This window comes from Taudactylus pleione, unplaced genomic scaffold (genome assembly GCF_031769625.1).
Source record: "Taudactylus pleione unplaced genomic scaffold, aTauple2 ptg000203l, whole genome shotgun sequence".
NCBI classification, from domain to species: domain Eukaryota; kingdom Metazoa; phylum Chordata; class Amphibia; order Anura; family Myobatrachidae; genus Taudactylus; species Taudactylus pleione.
In genome coordinates, this window is record NW_028284605.1 from 1704539 (window position 1) to 1728737 (window position 24199).

General features: G+C 43.7%; 1 protein-coding gene across 2 annotated transcripts in view; it reads left to right on the forward strand.

Annotated features, from left to right (window-relative positions):
- Window positions 1-24199, forward strand: part of PIPOX (pipecolic acid and sarcosine oxidase) — an 85284-nt gene that overhangs the window by 56024 nt on the left and 5061 nt on the right. The window lies entirely within an intron of this gene.

A 24199-nucleotide genomic window follows, 5' to 3' on the forward strand; every position in this document is an offset into this window, starting at 1 on the left:
AACGCCTAACTCCCTTATCAGGATATCAGCGTCGGCATTTAGACCGGCAGCCGCACTAACTACATCCTGTTAGAATCATGAGGTGGAATTACTAAAGGTCAATTTTAATCAATTTTGATTGATTTTAAATTTGAGGAAAATTGATCCAAATCGATGTTGTGTTTCTGGGCCTAAATCACACAATTACTAACAGACATTTTTCAGTTTGTTTTTTAAGTATTAGTACATGTATGATTTAGCCCCAGAAACAACATCAATGTTAATCGATTTTGATCAATTTGAAATCGATTAAAATCGACCTTTAGTAAATAAACCCCATGGTGTCACAGGTTCTGCAAAAAAAAAACACTAGTGTTTGGCAGAATTTGAATCCGGGGCACTGAAAGCTGTGTTCTTGCTGCTTGAGCCACAGCAGTGGCAGATTGTTCAGGATTCTGTTTTGATTTACTTGAACCTTCTAAGCTATCCCTACTCCCCTTCCACTTTCTGGTAACAGACAACTTCCTGTAGGCTGTGGATATATAAGACAGGAAGGTAAGTTATTATTGTTGCCTACCAGGATTGCCTGTTTCCCTGACATCAGCCTGTTTCCTGGATTGCCCATGTCTGCCACTTGGCCCAAACTTGGACTGTAGATGATTAGTCTGTTTGCTGTCTTCCCTGACTACTTTATTGGCCACACATTTTGCCTTAGCATGACCCTAGTTAAACTGTTCATCATCTTATGCACTCTTACCAGTGTTGCTCATTTCAGCCATGCATGTCTGGTACTTACCCAGGGGCCGTGACCTATGGGGTGTCAGCAGCGAAGACTTTAACTCCTTGCGGAGATCCCTGGTGAATACCTGACCCCTGTTAGACTCTGTCCTTGGGCTAAGCAGCATCAAACCAGACTGGTCACTTCAGGAGCTCGCAAACCTGTGATACCCCTCCTAATTACTGTGTTTGAACCTATCAGCGACACATATTGCTGACCGGTGCATAAAATGAAGCATACAGCAATGGAATCTGCATAGTTTAACATTAGCTGTAGAATGAGTCATACTTAACACCTTAGTAACCTTCAAAATGGCAGTGTCATAGGGTGCAACCTGTTATTGTGAAGTGGAAATGTCTAGGAGCAGCAACAGATTAGCTGTGATGCAGAAGACCACACAAGCTCACAGACTGGGACAGCAGAATGCTGAAACACGCATCACATAAAAATCACCTGTTCTTAGTTGCAGCACTCACTACCAAGTTCCAATTGACTCTGAAAGCAACCTCAGCACATAACTGTTCATCGGGAGCTTCATGAACTAGTGTCCATGGTCAAGCAGCTGCAGACAAGCCTCGGATCACCATGAATACATATCAAAACATAATTAATAATAATCTAATCCTCACAAAGGGAAGGAATGTAATAGCCTTCGATGTTTAAAAACTAGTGATTTTATGGCAAGTTTCCAGTAAGGTTCAAGTCGCTGCAACTCTCCAGAAGTCTGCCAGACTCACTCTCCACTGCATACAAGTCACCGCTTTCATTTTTAAAATGTGAAATATACAAATTGCCAGATGTAATAGCATGCAACTTTTAAACTCGGAGGAAAGTCGGCAGGATAAAAATGGTGTCTCTGGACGGTGAGATTGCTCTAATTACATAAATTTGATGCTATCTGTCTGCGCAGAATATAACAAAGAGCCACAATTAATGTCCTACTTAGCCACTACTTAACACCCATTAAGGTGATCCAAAAAAGAATAGGGGCCTGGTTCTGAGTTGGACGCAGAGGAGCAATGTTTTTCATCTGTGCATGTGTCTTGAGTCGCACTGCGTATATGTCCCGATTTTGTACATACAGAGACAAACTTAGATGCACAGTAGAAGAAATAATAGGGGCATTCCTGGATGGTGACTGGAAGGTAACGGGGATGTTTAAAAAAAAAATGCACTGAGATGTGACCAATGGTATATCTAAAGCAGAAATAATGGAGGATCTATAGACGCTGACAGTAGTCATCTCAGTCCTTGCACAATTGGATACACGGATGTACACCAGGGAAGGGTTTGTAACAACATTGGGATACAGTTGCAGCCACAACTGCAGCAATAGACCAAAGGATTGCCGCGAATGCGTCCTACTCAGAATCAGGCCCTAAATATATTGATGGGCCATAATTATTTCATTTATTTATTATTAGGGCAATAATGTTTAAATTATGCAGACAATATCTTTGTTATTTGAGGCATGTATTTAATACATGTGTTTAATGTAGTTCTTCATTATGTTCTGTCCAGACAGATAGCACAAGATGCATGTACAGTATTTTGATCAATCTCTCTGGCCAGCGCCATTTTCTGGTGAGTTACTGGCGCGTCTTCAGCAAGTCTCTGGTGATCTGGTCGTTTCTTACCTGCCAAAAATCGCTGAAACTCGCTGTCGATTTTCATGATTTGCCTTAAAATTGCCTTCTATTACATGTGGCGACTGTGATTGGAAAGTTGACAGAATCTCGACTCAATGTCTGGTCCAAACATAATAGGATAGCATTAAATTTGTCCAAGTCTCAAAAAATGATACAGTTAAGCTCATGTGACAAATAACTGGTAATAGATCTTACTTTATAATTATTTATTCAGCAGGTAATAATCTCATTTGAAGTAGCCATGTGTGAAAAAGAAACTACGCCCATGTTGCCTCTACATTATTAAAAAAAAATATATATTATTATTTGACAGCTGTCGATAATCATGTGTACTTCATTATTTGATGATCAATAAGTGATATCTCCTTTATGTAAAAGCAGAGCCTTTGCTAGTTGTGCATGAAGAATTCATGCTTTTGTTAATATCTTGCCAAGGAGAAAATAAATTTGCAATGATCTCATAGAAGCAATTGTTGCTGCTCATCAGTCTGGAAAGGTTTATAAAGCAATTTCCAAACAATTTGAAGTACATCGTCATTCTACAGTGAGAAAGGTTATTTACAATCGGAGAACGTTGAAGACAGTTGCTAAGCACCACCAGAAAAAGCCTGAACAAATATGGCATGTAAAGAAGCATAGGCAGGAGAAACCCCCCCGTCTCTTCAAATAAATCACTGCAGTATGGTTTGGGTTAACAAAGTTGCATCTGAATGAAACACTTAACTTTTATACAATGGATGGGAAGCATCAAGCATCCCACCAATCATCGCATGCATACTGGCGTTAAGTAACACCATATACATGATAATTTAAGCAAAGGATACCTCTCCCGATAATAACTGTCCTTGGTGGTGTGGGGACTTCCAGGGTTTATGACCTGGGAGTCCCTCTTTGCATCCTATTGGATCCCTGTCAGGGAAGTCTCCCAAAAAGAAGCCCATAGGATTTTGTTATACAACGTCATCGATAGATGGCTTTGACTATATTTCTGGAGCTTGGGGCATATGGAAAGTGAGGTCAAACCCACAAAAACTGCATTTTCAGAGGTTTGACTGCATTTTTAGCATTCATGCAACCCGCCCAATGTCCTCTACACAGGAGATGTAAGTGAAGTTGTTTGGTATTAATGCACAACTCATGTTTGCTGAAAACTAAACACAGTCCATCAGCACAAGAACCTCGTACCAGCTGCCAAGCTCCATAGTGGAGGGAGTGGATGAACTGTACTCCACGCATGAGATCCTCTTTATAACAGAGTATTGTAGCAGCAGCGATGGACTGGGGCTTAAAATAGGCCCTTGCATTTTGTCCATGCACGTTGCTAAAAAGGGGGGTTTGCCATGCATATCAGGGTGTGGCCTCACGTCACTCTTCATCTAAACTAGAGATGAGCAGGTTCGGATCTCAGAGATCCGAACCCACCCGAATTTCTGGGAGCCGGGGCGATCCGAGCGATTGTTGATGCACAACAATCGCCATAGTGGGCGGCAGCACTGTGTTTGTTGCTAAAATAAAAAAGCCTACTGGGGCACTTTTTTTATAAAACAAAAAATTATTATAACATCATTGGGGTGCCACCTTTATACTAGGAGTGCTGTGAGGCAGTTTATTTTGTGTTCAGGCACAGTTAAAAAAATGTAATAGAAAACTTGTGTGTTAAAAAATATAACATCATTATTAGGGTGCCACCCAGTTTATAATAGGGGTGGTCGCAGTATGTTGTGTTTAGGGCCTTCAGGCACTGTTACATATTTGAATAGAAAACTTGTGTGTTCAAAAATGTAACATCAGTAGGGTGCCACCCTTATACTGGGAGCTCTGTGAGTCGATATGGATCAGTCAGTAGAAGAGCAGGAGCAGCAACACAGTACTAGAGCTGACAGTAGTCATGGTAGTACTTCAACATCTATTAAAGGTGGTCATGGGGAAATAAAGTTTAAGAAAGGGCACCTGAAATCGAAACAATATTTCACAATGTTAAAAAAAATCACCTTTAATAATAAAGGGAAAATTTACTGCACAAAAAGGTAAAATTGCTAACATTGACACCTCTATATTGTGACTCAATCTGAAACACTAAGCATGAATAGAGTGACAGAGGATTATTTTAATGATAATGTACAAATTAGCATGCCACACAGTCCTTTTGATTACTGAGAGGAAGAAAAAGGCAATTTGGAGTACAAACTAGCTTTAGTGTACTTAAGCTGCCCACCTTCCAGTGTATACTTTGAAGAGTATTTAGCATAGCCGGGAACCTTGTGAAGGTACTTCCTTAAAACTCATGTTCATAAAAATGAACTACAAATTCTACGAGGAAGACCTTTGCCGCCAAATGCAACAAAGTACAGACACTTCTGTAATGGTGGATTCCAGTGGAGATGAGCTAATATTGTATGATGATGATGCTAACAGTGATGAGGGTGAGGAAGATGAACACGATAATGACTTCCCAGTATAGAGATGATTAACAATGCTGTTAGCCACCTTAAGCCTATTGGTAACTTGTTTTTGGTGTCCCAAATAAACCAAGCACTTCAGGCACGAAATTGGCAGTCCCTGTTGCTGAAGTGATTGGTTTGTTAAACTGTGTATGTCCTTTTTACTATACAACGCATAAGGGTGAGTGGGTGGACCCAAGGGCCATTCCGTTGTGCACCACATTTCATTATGGGCTTTGCCGAGATTGTGTGTGTTTGACAGGCAGCATATTATACACTAGTACTTTACTGGGGTGTTGTTGTTCTGTAGCTTGCAAGACCATATAGTACTTTATAGTTTTTTTGTGTACACATTTAGTTTTATTGCAACAAAGTAACTTGTACACTTTAACGGTGAAAACTGTCCATTTTTCCATTCCAGAAAAAAAAGTGGGAAAAAAAAACAAAAAGCTAGACTGCTATGTTCAACCACACAGGGTCTAGTACCCCTTAGCATCCACCAGTAGCCAAGAGCATTGGGGCCCCATATGCCATACAATAGTTTGGATTTAGGAAAATAATGAACTTAAAAACAGCGGAAAGAACCAAAAGCAAAGATGACCGAGCACACACAAAAATAAATAAAAAAATAATGAAATGGGGTGTGAGGAAAAAAAAATCAATTGATAACCTCTCTTCCACTGCATGGTCATACATATTCCACTTCTGTTCCCTGTGCTGCCATCCAGCCTCTGATCTATTTTTTGATTAATGAAAACATTCTATAGGGTTGTATCGTTTATTAAACTGATATCCTGTCTTCCACTGCTGTGTCGCAATGTTCCATAGTTGTGCCAATTTTAACCTGCAATGTGTTGTGCAGCTGCTCTGCCACTTAGTTTAGCAAGCCAGCTCACTGCAGCCTTTGGCCAATATTGGTGAACAATATTGTTAGTTGTGAGGTGGTCAAAATTGTCTGGAAATGACTGAAAATTTATGTTATTGAGGTTAATAATATTGTAGCAAAAACAGGCCCAAAAAACATGATTTTAGCTGTTTTTATCAATTTAAAAAAAATCCAAAACCAAAACACTGAGGTCCACCCACATTACTAGTTACCACTGGCAGCCAGTATCCCTGGTGAGCTGGGCATCGCTCATCTGCACCATTAAACTTGTATTGGCAAATTTGAAAAATATATTATATAAATGTGATTATCACCTATAGAAGAATCCTTCTCAACACCCAATTTTGATAACTAGGCCACTTAGTATTGATTCAACACTCTTCTGCAGGAAATACAGTATATTGAATGTTTCTGCAATGTTCTATGTAGAAATCCATTACATGCAGATATATATTAAGGCCTGTTTCTACAATATCATATTCCAGGATATTTAACCCCTTGAGTGTGGACTTTTGGCTCATACATTGTACAATAAAAATGCAGAGACCGAGTCCTGCACGTAATCTGCACTCAAGCATTGCAATACAGCAGATAAAAAAATCCATACCTTACCTCTATCAGTAATCAGTACTGATGAGAATCTGGGGGGATACTACAGATCACTGTGGGGGAATCTTGAAAGGTGGGGCATGCTCTTCACTACAGAAGAGACAAAATAAAATTGGGGAGTGACACTGAAAGCCCTCTATCCTTCCAATCTTGGCACCTAGAAACCATACTTACCTACTTTCCAGAAATATGCACATAAACTAAGAGAGACTCTGCACAGGATAAGAGAACTAACCCAAATTCAAGAAAAAACAACATTTTACATATTATGGAGACGAAGAGACTCCTTTACTGTTGCCTGGTTGGTGGTGCTCCCCAGGAGTAATAACAAAGTATATAGAAAATGTTATCCTGTATAGCAGGATAACCAGGGACACTCCTTTGTGGGGGCACTCTTATCTGTTAAACTTTATTTGAATTCATAAAATATAGCTTTTATTAAATATGCACCTATAGCCAACACCTTGGCTATATTTTTGTAATTTTACAAGCATTATCAGATAATGCTTGTAAAATTACAAAAATATAGCCAAGGTGTTGTAGAATATCAATGAATGATATTTTGTGTAACAAGCATATCCTATATCTCGCCTTTTCTTTCCCATCTAATTGCTAAGGGAGCAACCGTAATGGGATAATTATTATAAATTACAAAGTGGTCTGATTAGGCCAAATCCCAATTACCTACAATTTTCTTTGTGGTAGAATTATTTGCTCAGGAATACCACAATGCATGTATTGAATATGTATATTTAAAAAAAAAGTTTAAAAATTCCCCTTTGTTTTAGGTGCATATTTAATTAAAACTATATTTTATGTATACAGATACAGTTTAACAGATAAGAGTGCCCCCACAAAGGAGTTTCCCTGGTTATCCTGCTATACAGGATAACATTTTCTACCTACTTTCCAGAAATGTCTGGGAGACTCCTGAATTTCAAGTGGTTCTCCCGGACTCTGGGGAGAGTAGGCCAGCCTACCAGATGCAGTAAATCATGTCATCCTTTGCCTTGTTCCCAACTTTACAAAGGCCATGGTCAGGGGCGGATTGGGCCGCCGGGAAGTTGGTAGATTTCCCGCTGGGCCGGTCCCCTCTCCCCTCTGAAGGGCTGCTTCACACTGACTGACGGCCACTACCGCGATCGGAGCTGAGCTCCTGATCGGGCAGCGGCAATAAGCTTTTGCGCGTATGCGCAGACGCTCAGACGCTCACCTAGAAGATACTTGTAAAATGGCTGCGGGAGGGCTGCTGCGCATGCCCAGCAGCAGCAGCTCCTCCCATCAGCCATTGCGGAGCTAGTGAGTGACAGCTCATGGCTCCGCCTCCTGCAGTCACATGTGAAGGCAGGAGCCAGGAATGGTGGTAGCAGAGTGGCAGCATCCGCGGCTGACTGGCTGGCACTTAATTCACAAGTGAGGTGCACCACTTGTTCAAATTTAACTTGCTGTGCTATCGTAACTTATGTAATACAGTGTGTGTATTATATAATGCAGGGGGTATGGGTCCATGATAGCAATGACTTAATTTAAAAAAAATAAACGTAACTACATAGGACTCCTTTAAATATATATATATATATATATATATATATATAATATGACACATAGGAATATATATATATATATATATATAGTGTGATGTGTGTGTATATATATATATATATATATATATATATATTATACAATCACACTATATATATATATATATATTCCTATGTGTCATATTATATATATATATACACACACATCTAGAAACATCTATGTATATATATATATATATATATGCACTTATAGATGTGTGTGTGTGTGTGTATATATATATATACATTATATATATATATATATATATTATATATAGAACACAGCAAGGTCTGGCACTCCCTGCAATAGAGAGAACTTGGCCGGGTGCCCGCAAATATATGTGAACAGTCTTACGTGGAAAGCAGCACTCCTGGCACATATGAGACTTGAGTCAGCGTTTAGAAGGTCAACGTTTCAAAGTTCTTTAATATCGTTTTTTCCTGATGAAAAAGCGATATTAAAGAGCTTTGAAACGTTGACCTTCTAAACGCTGACTCAAGTCTCATATGTGCCAGGAGTGCTGCTTTCCACGTAAGACTAATATATATATATATATATATTATATATATACACAATCACATCCCATTGAACATATATAGTATCACAAATGGCGGCACTCTATGTCTTTGTCAGATATAAACAGGCTTTACTCCAACGACCGTTTCGGGCACATGCCCGTCATCAGGGTATCCCTCGTATTAGCATCTATCTCTGAATCAGCTGGGGAAGTGTGTATAAGATGAAAAAAATAATACAGTATACATTAAAAAAAAAATTCTAGCTTACTATGTACTACAAGCCCTGCCATGCTGAGAGTTGTAATCCCACAAGAGACTGCAAAAGATGCAAAAGAAATCTGAGCTTGGTTTCAATATTTAATTGAATATTTGAAATAAAAATTTTATTAAATATATGCAGGGGCGGATTGAACCATCGAAAAAGCGAGAAAGTTCCTGCTGGGTCAGTCTCATGCTCCCCTCTGCCAGGCCGGCTCACACTGCTTGCTAGACTTGACAGTTGCTTTCGCAATCAGAGTTTAGCTCCAATCAGGCAGCAGCAATAAGCTTTTGCGCATCCGGTTTAATGTCTGGTGCCTGTGTGCTTAACTGTGTATTGCCTGGTGTAGGAGTCTGACATAATGTATATTTACAGGGCTCCTGGCTATGAAGACCAGTGTAATGATGCTAATGTGGTCTGGCTGCTTCCTGTATAGTGTGGACTGCTATTTACTCTCATGCCTTTTGGCAGTGAAGAGGTTATTACTAGGGGTGTGCACCGGCCACTTTTCGTGTTTTGTGTTTTGGTTTTGGATCTGGATCTTTCTTCGTGTTTTGGATCTGGATTGGTTTTGCCAAAACCACCCTTCCGTGTTTTGGGTTGTGGGTTTTGTGTTTTGGATCTGTATTTTTTTGAAAAAAAGCATAAAAACAGCTAAAATCACAGAATTTGTAGGTTTTTCTGCTCCTATGCTATTATTAACCTCAATAACCTTAATTTCCACTCATTTCCAGTCTATTCTGAATACCTCACACCTCACAATAGTATTTTTATGTCCAAAAGGTTGCACCGAGGTAGCTGGATGACTATGCTAAGCGACACGAGTGGGCGGCACAAACACGTGACCCATCTAGGCGTGAAACTGCAGTGGCAGACAGGATGGCATTGAAAAACTAGGCCCCAAACTGTACATAATGCAAAGAAAAAAAAGAGGTGCAAGATGGAATTGTCCTTGAGCCCTCCCACCCACCCTTATGTTGTATAAACAGGACATGCACACTTTAACAAACCAATCATTTCAGCGCCAGGGTCTGCCACACAACTGTGGCTGAAATGATTGGTTCGTTTGGGCCCCCACAAAACAAGCTGGCAATTTATCTGTCCCTGCACAAACTGGCTCTACGGAGGCAAGATGTCATCCTCATCCTCCTCATCCACCGATTCCTCACCCTCTTCAGTGTGTACATCCTCATCCTCACAGAGTATTAATTCGTCCCTGCTGGAACCACAGGTCCCTCTGTATGTTCTGGAGGCTGATCTCCGTGGAAGAGTTGATAATTCATTTTATGAACATCATCTTCTCCACATTTTGTGGAAGCAACCTCCTACGCCTTTCGCTGACAAGGTTCCCGGCTGCACTAAACACTCTTTCGGAGTACACACTGGAGGGGGGGCAACTCAGGTAAAATAGAGCCAGTTTGTACAGGGACCTCCAAATTGCTTCTTTTTCCTGCCAGTACAGGTACGGACTGTCTGACATGCCTACTTGGATGCTGTCACCGATGTAATCCTTTAACAGACAGACGCACGCTTGTCGCTGCTGCTTTGAGGATTCAAGTGCGGCTACAGCCCACACAATTCACAAAGACAGAAAAAAAAAGAATATTTTTATTGTTTGTGGAGCACACTTTGAGGGTTACACCACCCTTTAACAGACAGACGCACGCTTGTCGCTGCTGCTTTAAGGATGCAGGTGCGGCTACAGCCCACACATTTCACAAAGACCGAAAAAAAAAGAACAATATTTTAATTGTTTGTGTAGAACACTTTGAGGGTGTCACCACCCTTTAACAGACAGACGCACGCTTGTCGCTGCTGCTTTAAGGATGCAGGTGCGGCTACAGCCCACACAATTCACATAGACAGAAAAAAGAAGAAGAATATTTTTATTGTTTGTGTAGCACACTTTGAGGGTGTCACCACCCTTTAACAGACAGACGCATGCTTGTCGCTGCTGCTTTAAGGATGCAGGTGCGGCTACAGCCCACACATTTCACAAAGACCGAAAAAAAAAGAACAATATTTTAATTGTTTGTGTAGCACACTTTGAGGGTGTCACCACCCTTTAACAGACAGACGCACGCTTGTCGCTGCTGCTTTAAGGATGCAGGTGCGGCTACAGCCCACACAATTCACAAAGACAGAAAAAAGAACAATATTTTAATTGTTTGTGTAGCACACTTTGAGGGTGTCACCACCCTTTAACAGACAGACGCACGCTTGTCGCTGCTGCTTTAAGGATGCAGGTGCGGCTACAGCCTACACAATTCACAAAGACAGAAAAAAGAAGAAGAATATTTTTATTGTTTGTGTAGCACACTTTGAGGGTGTCACCACCCTTTAACAGACAGACGCACGCTTGTCGCTGCTGCTTTGAGGATGCAAGTGCGGCTACATCGCACACAAGTCACAAACACATTAAAAAAATAGTTTTTTATTTTTTGGAGCACTTTGAGAGTTACACCACCCTTTAACAGACAGACGCACGCTTGTCGCTGCTGCTTTAAGGATGCAGGTGCGGCTACAGCCCACACATTTCACAAAGACCGAAAAAAAAAGAACAATATTTTAATTGTTTGTGTAGAACACTTTGAGGGTGTCACCACCCTTTAACAGACAGACGCACGCTAGTCGCTGCTGCTTTAAGGATGCAGGTGCGGCTACAGCCCACACAATTCACATAGACAGAAAAAAGAAGAAGAATATTTTTATTGTTTGTGTAGCACACTTTGAGGGTGTCACCACCCTTTAACAGACAGACGCACGCTTGTCGCTGCTGCTTTAAGGATGCAGGTGCGGCTACAGCCCACACATTTCACAAAGACCGAAAAAAAAAGAACAATATTTTAATTGTTTGTGTAGCACACTGTGAGGGTGTCACCACCCTTTAACAGACAGACGCACACTTGTCGCTGCTGCTTTAAGGATGCAGGTGCGGCTACAGCCCACACAATTCACAAAGACAGAAAAAAAAAGAACAATATTTTAATTGTTTGTGTAGCACACTTTGAGGGTGTCACCACCCTTTAACAGACAGACGCACGCTTGTCGCTGCTGCTTTGAGGATGCAGGTGGAATCTAGATGGGATTTGGAACCGAGGACACACTACCTCCATCAATTGTCTAAATCCCACTGCACTAATGTCGGATACCGGACGCACGTCTAACACCAACATAGCAGTCAAGGCCTCAGTTATACGTTTTGCTTCAGGATGACTGCTGTCGTACTTCATCCTCATCGCTAGGGACTGTTGGAGGGTCAATTGTTTAGTAAAAGTAGTGATGTTCCTACTTCCTCTCTGGGATGATGAACAACTCCCAGCAGCAGCAACAGCACTAGGAGGAAGTGGTTCTTGATCTTTCCCTATTTTATTTTTATTGGAGAAAGTTTGGTCCTCCATTTATGTTATATTGATATATATACGTGCGGCTAAAGCGCACACAAACACAGAAAATATTTTTTTATTTTTGCTGGAGAGTAGTGCACTTTGGCCCTCATTCAGAGCCGTACGCTCTGAGCAGAGCGCACGCTCTGCATGAGGGCCGGGCTCCATTTTCATGGAGCGTCCTCCTGGACGCTCGTATAGCTGTGGGTCACCACCCACAGGCTATACGAGCGTGCATTTTGATGGCCGCGATGGTCGTGACCATCGCGACCATCGAAATTGCGAGCCGGAGCCTGCGGTTGAGGTTTTCAACCGCAAGCTCCGGAGTGATTTTGGCTCTATCAGAGCCAAAATCACTCCCACTGACATCACTAGTGATGTCAGTGGGCCGGCTTCTGACGGGAGGCGTTCCCGTGGGAACGCCCCCGTCAGGGAGGCACGCCCCCGGCACGCCCACCAAAGGGGGCGTGCTGTCAATCAACATTGACAGCACGCCCCCTTTGATCGGACACAACGAGCGAAGGAAAATCCTTCGCTCGTCGTGTCTGGCGCATGCGCACGACGGAGCTCCCTCCGTCGTGCGCATGCTCAGTGCAGACCATCGACCCACTTGCGAGCGGACAGCCGCTCGCGAGTGGGTCTGAATCAGGCCCTTTGTGGGTTACACCACCCTTTAAGAAATGAGCCAGCCGGCTCTTTACTTATGGGACACAGGCGCACGCTTGGCGCTGCTCCTTTGTTGATGCACGTGCAGCCACAGTGCACACAAGTCACAAACACAGAAAATATATATTTTTTTGGTTTGGAGTGTACTTTGGGGGTTACAGAACCCTTTAACGGTCAAGCCAGCCGGCCCTTTACTTATGACACAGGCGCACGCTTGGCACTACTTTGTTGATGCACGTGCGGCTACTGCGCACACAATTCACAAACACAGAAAATAATTTTTTTTTTGGTTTGGACTGGAGTGTACTTTCGGGGGTTACAGCACCCTTTAACGATCTAGCCAACCGGCCCTTTACTTATGACACAGGCGCACGCTTGGCACTACTTTGTTGATGCACGTGCGGCTACTGCGCACACAATTCACAAACACAGAAAATAATTTTTTTTTGGTTTGGACTGGAGTGTACTTTCGGGGGTTACAGCACCCATTAACGGTCAAGCCAGCCGGCCCTTTACTTATGACACAGGCGCACGCTTGGCACTACTTTGTTGATGCACGTGCGGCTACTGCGCACACAATTCACAAACACAGAAAATAACTTTTTTTTTGGTTTGGACTGGAGTGTACTTTGGGGGTTACAGCACCCTTTAACGGTCAAGCCAGCCGGCCCTTTACTTATGACACAGGCGCACGCTTGGCACTACTTTGGTGATGCACGTGCGGCTACTGCGCACACAATTCACAAACACAGAAAATAATTTTTTTTTTGGTTTGGACTGGAGTGTACTTTGGGGGTTACAGCACCCTTTAACGGTCAAGCCAGCCGGCCCTTTACTTATGACACAGGCGCACGCTTGGCACTACTTTGTTGATGCACGTGCGGCTACTGCGCACACAATTCACAAACACAGAAAATATATTATTTTTTTAGCACTTGGGGGGAGCACCCCTGATGGACAGAGCACCCCCTGGACAACAGTACAGCACCCCTTTAGGACTGGGACACTGCACAGGACTTTGGAGTGGACACAGCCCCTATGGAGAACTGACTGCACAACACAGTCCAGCCAGCCCCTATGGACTTTGAAGTAGTGGACACAGCCCCTATTAACAACAGCAGCACAGCACAACACAGCCAGCCCCTATGGACTTTGAAGTAGTGGACAACAGCAGCACTACACTACACTACACTACACAGCCCTAACTCCCACCCTCCCTCTTCACTGTCCACAGCCGAGTGAGAAAATGGCGCCGACGCGGGTACCTTATATAGGATCCAAAACCCGCGAGACTCGGAAGGCGGGATGATGACGTTTTGCCTCGATTTCAGATCCGAGTCAGGCGGGAAAAGTCGAGCCTGATTCGGATCGGACTCGGATCGGGGGGGCTCGGGGGGGTTCGGATTTCAGAAATCCGAACCCGCTCACCCCTAGTTATTACTATTATCACTACTATTTTTATTATGTGCAGTGTTAATTTAAACATCATGGGTGCATTATTATGCACTTTCTTATATAAATATATAGTCACAGCTGGGGTGCCACATTTATTATTTATTATTACCAGTTAATTACATAGCGCAGACATATTCCGCAGCACTTTACAGAGCAGAGCCGTAACTAGACATTTTGGTGCCCTGTGCCAGAGAGAGCATTGGCGCCCCCCCCCCCATTTTTTAACTAGGAACATAAGATAGCGCACCTGTAAAAAGGGCCATGGCCTCATGGGGAAGGGCCAGGGAAGAGATAGGGGAGACCAGGAATGCTGGGGATAAAAGAAGAGGAAGCTACAAGTGAGAATAATAATGAACAGGAAAGTTGACATTCCCAACAGCGCCCCCTGCCCTGCGGTACCCTGTGCCATGGCACTGGTCACACAACCCTAGTTATGGCGGTGGATGTGGTGGAGCGATGTTTTTCATCTGATTTATACTGCGCATACATCCCGATGGTGTTCTTACAGAGTCTCAGTGAAGAAGTGTATTAGAAAAGTGTTGGGCGTTCCTGGGTAGTTACAGGTGGTTGGCTAATCAGACGTAGATGTAATGTAGTATGGGTGTGTTATTGGAGTGACAGCAGAGTGTTGCTGAAAGTAGTTATGTACAGAGATGCTAGATTGCTCACATTGGAGGCCTTACTCAGACGAATGTTCTGCACCTAGCGTAGGGCTGGTAAAAGTTTCAATGATGCAACCTATGGTGACGTCTAAGGACGCACAAAGCTTGATTGCAGCATCTGTAGACACTGACAGTGGGCGTCTCAGTCCTTGCACATTCTTACGCATGAGGGAAGGGCTTTGTAGCAGCATTAGCAAAAAGGTTGCAGACGCAGCTGAAACAAAAGACGGAAGGAAGTCCGCAACTGTGTCCAACTCAGAATTAGGTTCGATGAGGAGTAATGCCGCCCTCCTCAACAGACTCCACCCCCTCAACAGACCACGCCTTCATTTGGGCTGCTTCCAGAATTTTCCCGGGCTGGTTTTCCATCCCAATCCGCCCCTGGCCATGGTTATGGGATTGTCATCACCACAGTGCAGCTAGATTATTGGTAACTACTGTATGCTAGAAACATGAGGGCACCTTTATATCCTCATAAATGTTTTGTATTCAGTGTGCCTGAAAAACATTAAAACACCCTCGCCCTGGTACTATAGATGAAAATTGGTACAGAGGAAGTCACAAATAAAAAATTCTAAACATATTTTTTATCACACATATAATATAATTCATTGACCAGTCAACACCTGGTATCTAGTTGTATCTATATGTGCAACCAGAAGCACATTGGCTCTTTGCTGCTTGATTGATAATATTTAAAATTATTATAATTGTGAATTATTATACTATCAGCGCCAGGTCTTTTTGTATATTCAGTGCGATTACCAGACACTAAGGACCTCATTCAGAGCCGGTCGCACAGAGCGTGCGGTCGGTCTGAATGAGGGGAGGACGTCTTGAATTTTCAAGACGTCCTCCTTTGCGGTGGTAAGGCTGTGGGTTAACACCCACAGCCTTATGACCGCCTAAGGTGATGGTCGCGATGGTCAAGACCATCGCGACCATCGGAGCTTACGACGAGACCCTAGGGTAGGGTCTCCCTTGTCGTAAGCCCCGGAGAGCTTTGGGCTCTGTCTGAGCTGGAAGCTCTCCACTGACATCACTAGTGATGTCAGTGGGGCCGCCCCCAAACGGTAGGCGTTCCCATTGGAACGCCCTCATTTGGGCTGCCACCCCCCCCGGCCCGCCTTCCAAACAGGGCAAGCTGTCAATCAACATCGACAGCTCGCCCCCTTTGGATCGAGACCCGCTACGACCGGCGCTGTCGGTCGTAGCGGGTCTCACGCATGTGAACGCCAGCGCCGTCGTGCACATGCTCTGTGGGGGTCCATCGACCCGGACTGAGCGCATCGGCGCTAACGACCGGGTCTGAATGACCCCCTAAGTGCCTACACTGCAGAAAACTAAGTAAGTGCCGGGATAGGGGAAGATCTTTCTCATCCTAGTTTCCATTAATTTAGGGGCAGCCATATTTGAAAAAGGGGAGTCCCTTTTTCAAAGGATGTGGCCTTTTAGCAGTACAGTAGTAGTAGTCATTGTCTGGTGATTACCTGAGATCACCACACAACATTACCCTGCATTATGGAAAACATTGTTTTCCATAGTAGGGGGTGAGGGCACTAAATGTGTCATAATGTGCTATATCTCCCCCATGCTGGTACCTGCACATATGGGAGCACCCTTATTTGAAAGAATGGATGGAGTCCTCTCTTCAACACTATGGTATCGATTGGTAATTGTCTGGACCTGCTTTATCCATTACCCATAAGTGTAAATTCCCCCGCCCAGCGAATCACACTCTCCTCTTTCGGTTGTGTGAACTTGCTTGTCATTCTGTGCGTGCACCAGTCATTTTCTCCACTGAGCGGTCTTACATTGCCACACCAGATCGTCACCCTATCTAAGTATAGCGGTGCTGATAATGACAGAGGTACATAGCAGCCCTGTTATTCTGATCACTTCTCTGCATTATTACATGCAGTACAGCGGTAACTACATATAACATAACGTGCGCAGTTACAGAAAATACAGGTAACGCCATTTCTTACATCTCCCCCTATGTGTCCACTTACTAGTTATTGTCTGGTGGTCAGATATTGTCACTAGACAATGACACCTAACACTACACAAAACATTGCTTTGGTGAAGGGGTTAATATCTATTATAGACATTTCACCTTGCTCTGTAGTGTTTAATACAGACATACATTGCAGGCCTACGCCGTACACATTATACAGTTTCAGGGCCTGATTCAGCAAGGAACGCAGTTGCTTATATGCACGCAAATGGCCGATTAATTCACACTGCGCATGCGTATGCATCGCAGTGTGCGTGCGCAAATCAGATACTGCGACCAAGGCTACGATTGCAGAGGCTACGCAGACCCATGGCAGAGTGATTGACAGAAAGTGCTTTTTGTGAGTGGTGATGGGGGGTGGTCGGGCGAACACAGGCATGCCAGTACGTTTCAACGACATTGAATTCGCATGCATAAATTAGCCACTGCAATACCATACGCAGCCTGAGGCCTCATAGCGTGCACTGAAGTAAGCAATCCCTGAGTGAGGTCTGACCTGCGTTAACTGTGCGTATGGCTCAGATGTTACTTGATGTTACCGATTGTTGCTCTATGTTGGCCAAGTATACAGAAGGGGAAGTGGGCGTCCTTCTGTCAGGCTGCGATTGCAATGCGAAGTTAACATTTTTATTAACTGTCAGGTTGTCAGTCCTAAAGTTCCAGTGAATGTCGCCCCAGTAAATGTGCAATTTATTACTGTAGAAACTAGGGATGAGCGGGTTCGGTTCCCTGAGAACCGAACCCACCCGAACTTCGGGGATCCGGGGCGATCCGAGCCCAAGCTCGGATCTCCCTGTCTGCCCCGGATCCCTCTCCCGAGGCAAAACCTCGAGATCTGCTGTCGGATCTCGAGGTTTTGCCTCGAGCGGCCATTTTAAAAAAAATGCCTTTGCCTTTAATGGGCAAAGTTCTGATTGGCTGACAGAGCCGTCTGTCACGGCTCTCAGCCAATCAGCATTATGGTGCTCATTTGCATGTAGCACGGACTCGTGAGATCCGTGCTACATGCATCTGTGTGACTGACAGTGACACAGAGCACAGATGGGTCAGTGAGACCCGTCTGTGCTGCTGTGTATTTCAATGACACAGATGCACGCACGGACCAGGAGATCCGTGCTACTTGCATCTGTGTCATTGACACAGAGCACTGACGGGTCCGTGAGACCCGTCTGTGCTGCTGTGGTAAAAAAAAAAAAAAAAACCTGTGTAAAAAAAGAAAAAAATGGCGTGCCCCCCCCCCCCAAAAAGAGCAACCAGCTCCGGGCATTAGTGACCCAGTGCTGGGTGTGCTTAAATACAGGGGACAAATGACGTAGGGGTCCCCTGTACTTAAGCACAACCAGCACCGGGCTAGTCAGAACCAGCGCTGGTTGCCAAAATACGGGGGACAGGGCATTAAGGGCCCACTAGTACCTGTAGTTCACCTGTAAAAAAAATGTTTAAAAAAACACAGGACACACACACCGTGACAGTATAAGTTTATTAAACATACATACACACACACACACACATGTACACATACTCACCTATGTAACCTGTAGCATCGGTCCACTTGTCCGGTAAAGTATCCATAGGGGACCTGTGAAAAAAAACATACTCACCATCTCCTATGCGAGGTTCTGTCCTCTTCGTTCCAAAGTAGGCATCCCCGGACTTGGCAAAAAAAAAAACGAAAACGCGATCCACGAACTTAGTACCGTTCTATAGAACGGTACTTCCCGAATGAGAGCTTAGCGGCGGGGTATCACCATGGAAACCCTGCTGCTAAGCGTTCATTGGCTGAGAGAGGTCATCTCCCGTCTCTCAGCCAATGAATGGCTCCCTCCATTGTAGTCAATGGTGGGAGCCGCAAGGTTATTAAAGTTTACCCTGCGGCTCCCACCATTGACTACAATGGAGGGAGCCGTTCATTGGCTGAGAGACGGGAGATGACCTCTCTCAGCCAATGAACGCTTAGCAGCGGGGTTTCCATGGTGATACCCCGCCGCTAAGCTCTCATTCGGGAAATACCGTTCTATAGAACGGTACTAAGTTCGTGGATCGCGTTTTCGTTTTTTTTTTTTTGCCAAGTCCGGGGATGCCTACTTTGGAACGAAGAGGACAGAACCTCGCATAGGAGATGGTGAGTATGTTTTTTTTCACAGGTCCCCTATGGATACTTTACCGGACAAGTGGACCGATGCTACAGGTTACATAGGTGAGTATGTGTACGTGTGTGTGTGTGTGTATGTATGTTTAATAAACTTATACTGTCACGGTGTGTGTGTCCTGTGTTTTTTTAAACATTTTTTTTACAGGTGAACTACAGGTACTAGTGGGCCCTTAATGCCCTGCATGCTGGTACTTGTGGTTCTCCAAGTACCAGCATGCGGGGCAGGCTAGCTGGGACTTGCAGTTCTACTTGTAAAGACAATGTTTAATATTCTTTATTTACACCACACCACACAATCAACCCGCCACCCACCGCCACCAGGGGTGGCGGGGATAGCCCCGGGCTATCAGCCTGGGCCTGGGGTGCCCTGGAGAGGGTGACCCCTTTATTGGGGGGGTCCCCAGCTCTCCAGGGATCCCCGGCCTGGGCTGACTAGCGGTCAGGGCTGATGCTGCGGCTGGGGGGCCCGGTGAAAGGGCTCCCCTGGCTGTGGCATCAGCCCCCCGCTAGAAAAAGTCCAGTGCTGGTTCTGGAACATACAGGGGAACCCTACTAATTTTTTTCCCCTGTATTTCCAGAACCAGGACCGGATCAGAGCCCAGAGCTGGTTGCGCAGAATACGGGGGACCCCTACGTCGTTTGTCCCCCGTATTTTGGCAACCAGCGCTGGTTCTGACTAGCCCGGTGCTGGTTGTGCTTAAGTACAGGGGACCCCTACGTCGTTTGTCCCCTGTACTTAAGCACACCCAGCACTGGGTTACTAATGCCCGGGGCTGGTTGCTCTTTTTTGGGGGGGTGCACGCCATTTTTTTCTTTTTTTACACAGGTTTTTTTTTTTTTACCACAGCAGCACAGACGGGTCTCACGGACCTGTCATTGCTCTGTGCCAATCACACAGATGCATGTAGCACGGATCTCCCGGGTTCGTGCTACATGCAAATGGGCACCATAACGCTGATTGGCTTCCTGTCTGCCACTGCAGTGCCACTCCTAGATGGGCCACGTGTTTGTGCCGCCCACTTTTGTTGCTTAGCATAGTCATCCAGCTACCTCGGTGCAACCTTTTGGCCTAAAAACAATATTGTGAGGTGTGAGGTGTTCAGAATAGAGTGGAAATTAGTGGAAATTAATGTTATTGGGGTTATTAATAGCGTAGGAACAAAAAAAGGCCCATTTTATGTGATTTTAGCGGTTTTTTTTATTTTTTAAGAAAAAATCCAGATCCAGAACCCAGAACCCAAAACACGGAAGGGTGATTTTGGCAAAACCAATCCAGATCCAAAACACGAAGAAAGATCCAGATCCAAAACCAAAACACAAAACACGAAAAGTGGCCGGTGCACACCCCTAGTAGAAACTAATAATCTTGGAAAATTGATTTGATCAATGAGATGTAAACCACCACCTTATATTAAAGAATAAAATAAACCACTTTCCTCCTTCTTTCTTTTGTATACTTTTCTTGTGTTTTTATAAATTATGTGCAACGGTTTTATTAAGATCTAGATCTCTTCTGTGTCATCGTTATCATGTCCCTTTGTTTCTTACACAATAGCTGACACAGCCCAGTGTCGGACTGGAGCATAAGGGGCCCACCCGGATAATTAGTGGTAAGGCCCCATGCTTAAGGGGAGTGGTCATCCACCAGAGGGGGTGTGGCCTGCCACCACAGACAGTTGGCTAACCAATAGGCAAATCTTGGTGTAGATTTATAGAAGTGAACCAAGCCCCCTTGTTAATCAGGTGGTCCTGCTCCACCAGGTAACTGACTGTCTAATAGTGTAACAATTTATAATTTGGGGTCTGAAACCTGACACCTAGAGGATGGGGTGGGCCCACTGGCAGTGGGGCCCACCGGGGATTTCCCCTGTACCCCTGTGGGCCAGTCCAACCCTGACACAGCCTCTCAGGTTTCTTGCTTGACAACAAGACTTCATAAAACACACTGTCAATGCTGTAAAGCAATAATGCTAGGTATACTTCTTAAATTCATATCATTCACATTTATTAAATAGACCTACTGTATTTCCCTTAACCATCACTGACATTACATTATCACATTACATTATTAGCCAAACATTTAACACAGAGACTCCTCTCTATTACTATGTACTGTAATAATGTCTAGCAAAGCAATTAGGTCATGTTATACCTGCTCCCTTCCACTCAAAACGCACTGTAATTGCTGTGTGCACTCACAACTTGCCAGTTGTGAGAAACATGCCAATTGTTGAGCTATGGGTGGTCTTATCATTGCATTACTGTCCCAACTAAACCATGACCATTGGAAGGTACCAAAGCAGTCCTGGCTTGTACCATCTTATTTTCTTGCCCAGTGCTGCTTATGCCACTAAACTGTGCATCTCCTACTAAAGGCCCCCATACATCAGCAATTGATTGTGGCAATTCAGCAATTTGCAATCGATTGTTTGTAAAAATCTGCAATATATGGGCTTCACAGATCGCAGATTGCAACCAAAAAGTGATTGGAATAGTTAAATTAGATTGTCCAACATGTTAGATTTCACATATCAATTGGTGCTGTAAATTGCTAGTGTATGGGCATGATCAGCAGATCTGCAGACCGTTACCAGTAAAATGAAGGACCTTTCAAGATTGGCAGATCTGTGTTTGCTGCAATCGATCTGCAAATCACTGAAAAAGATCTGTAATGTATGGGCGCAGATTGCTAGATTGGGAAATCCTAAAATCGGGCAATAAATCTTCAAATTGATTGATTGTAGTTTTCAGATTGCTGATGTATGGGGGCCTATACAGTAGCTCTACTCACTTGCCTGGGTGGCACTCACTGCTGTCTCCTCCCTGCTGTTGCCGACTCCCAAGGAAGAGGCAGACTGATTTTCAATCCAAGATGGCCGATGTGATTTGACTCCGATACAGCAGTTTCACACCTGCCATTTTGTATTTCAAAAGAGGCTTTCTCTTCCATGGGAGCTGGCTAAGATGTGGGAAAGAGACACTTTAGGTAGGGGTTGAGGCTGCCTATGCTTATCTGACAGGGAACTGGGAAGCAACATCCTGTGCACCAGAGGTCTAGGCCTAGCGTTGTTCAAGTGTACAAAGGGGAACACAGAGAGGCCCATTACAAGGAAGCTCTCCAAGGCCGTAGTCAGCTTTCTATGGGCCGGAGCCAGACCTGTTAAGCCCAGACAAGTTTGCCCCCAAGTCCCTTTATTAAATGAAAAAACAGAAAAGAAGCCCCATGATGTCATAAAGCATCTGGCCTACAAGGAAAATACCCAGGGAATTCACCTCTAACCCCTTTAAAAAACTTGGATATGTTTGGGAAAAGGGGAAAGTGGGAAGAGACTTGAGCACTGGTACCAAAACTCAAAAGAAATCAAACAGAAAGTACAGTATGTATGGTGGATATACTCCATGATACCCTGAGTCCAGTCACAGAGGTGCTCCCATGAGAGTAAAAACAAGCAGGTGACGTAGTAGAAGAAGAAACATTACTCTCCTGGTTGGGACACTTATCCACCAAGTGAAAATATATATTTAAAGTATTTATTAATTTATTAATAAAAACAGTATAAAATTGAGGAAGGTCTCAGACATAGAACAAAAGGCAACATGCAACTAAAATACAGGTACATGACTACATGTATGATATTACCTTTATGTTGAAATCTCAGTGATCATTGTTCTGGGTCATAGTGGAGCTGAAATAATACACAATTACCTAGGCCCAGGGCACATGTCCCCAAAATATGGGATTATGACACAAAATGAATCTGCAGTGTCCTATATCCATAGAATAATAATCTTGCAATGTTTAGGAACAATAAGCAGACAATCAAAGCTTATATAAATGTACATTGTGACAATAATGAACAGTAAATAGATATTCAACAAATATATAACAAAACCACAAAATGGGGAATAGAAAATACATTTTTGACTGTCCCCAGGCGAAAATAAGGTGATGATTAATCAAAATTAAACAGGTAAATCCTGATTTGAAATTGGTGGCAACCACCACAGACATCAGACTTTGGCCCATATTCAATTAGAAGCAAAAAGCCGAGATCCGCAAAAAAGTATCACTGATTGCGAATTACCGACTGTCAGAAAAGTATCGCCATATTCAATTGCATTAGCTCTTTGCATACGCGAAAACGCAATGCAATGTAATAGGCGATAAAGATTCGCCTATGAATGGGTGGAGAAAATAAGTGCAAAATCACTATTTAGGGGTGCAAAGGTGGGGAAACCCTTGGGACAGCCCCCCAAAGGATAACCGTAAAAAAATTTTAAAAAAAGAGGAACACCCCAAAAAATTACTTAGAAATAGTGCAAACTTAAAACTAGCGAAATAGAATTTTGGGGGTTCTGTAAGTAGGGGTGAGCTGTTTTTTTTTTTTATTGCAGGTGCTTGCTTCAGGTGTGTTTTTTTACGTTATTAAAAACTTTAATTTAGCGACTTTAAACCATGCTTGCACCCATTTTCAAGTACCCCAAATTTGACAGGACTATTTATTTTCACTCCAAAAAACTCCTTAATGCTATTCTTCACCACTTGTGTAAATACGCTAATTAGAAAAAATTGACACACCTTAAGTACCCCAAATAGCTTTATTATGGCTAATCAGGGGCATGTACATTGATCCCCACTATAAGTGCATCTTTTAGGGGGTGTCCGGCTGATTTCCCCAATTCCGACAGCATTTTTCACCTGGTTTGCATTCACCGGGTTGTGTAAGTGACCTCAGTCAGAACCCCTATATCCAGAAGGAGGTAAAGTAAGGTGCACTTGTATGAACTCCTGATCCCCAGGTTGCCTGTTGCACAAATGCAGTACAGGCTATTCTGTACAGTATTAGTACAGTGTCCCAAATAGTAGAAAAAGATACCTATCTGCTTCTGTATGACGGGTGGTTGCCGTGGAGGGTAATGGCGACGCCCACAAGCCCTCCGACTGCCAGACGTAAGCTTCACCTCTCGGGGCTTTCTCAATGGTTGCCTAAAAAAACTGTCTCTTCATTCAAAGCTAACTTTAAGTACACAGTAGGTAGTTCTTGCTAATGGCAATAATTACTCGCAAATATTGAAACCTGTATTTGTTTAATTTGCATTGTGTAGTAATATCTGTTGAACAGAGAGCTAACAATGATTTAGGCTATTTGCGGATGAATTA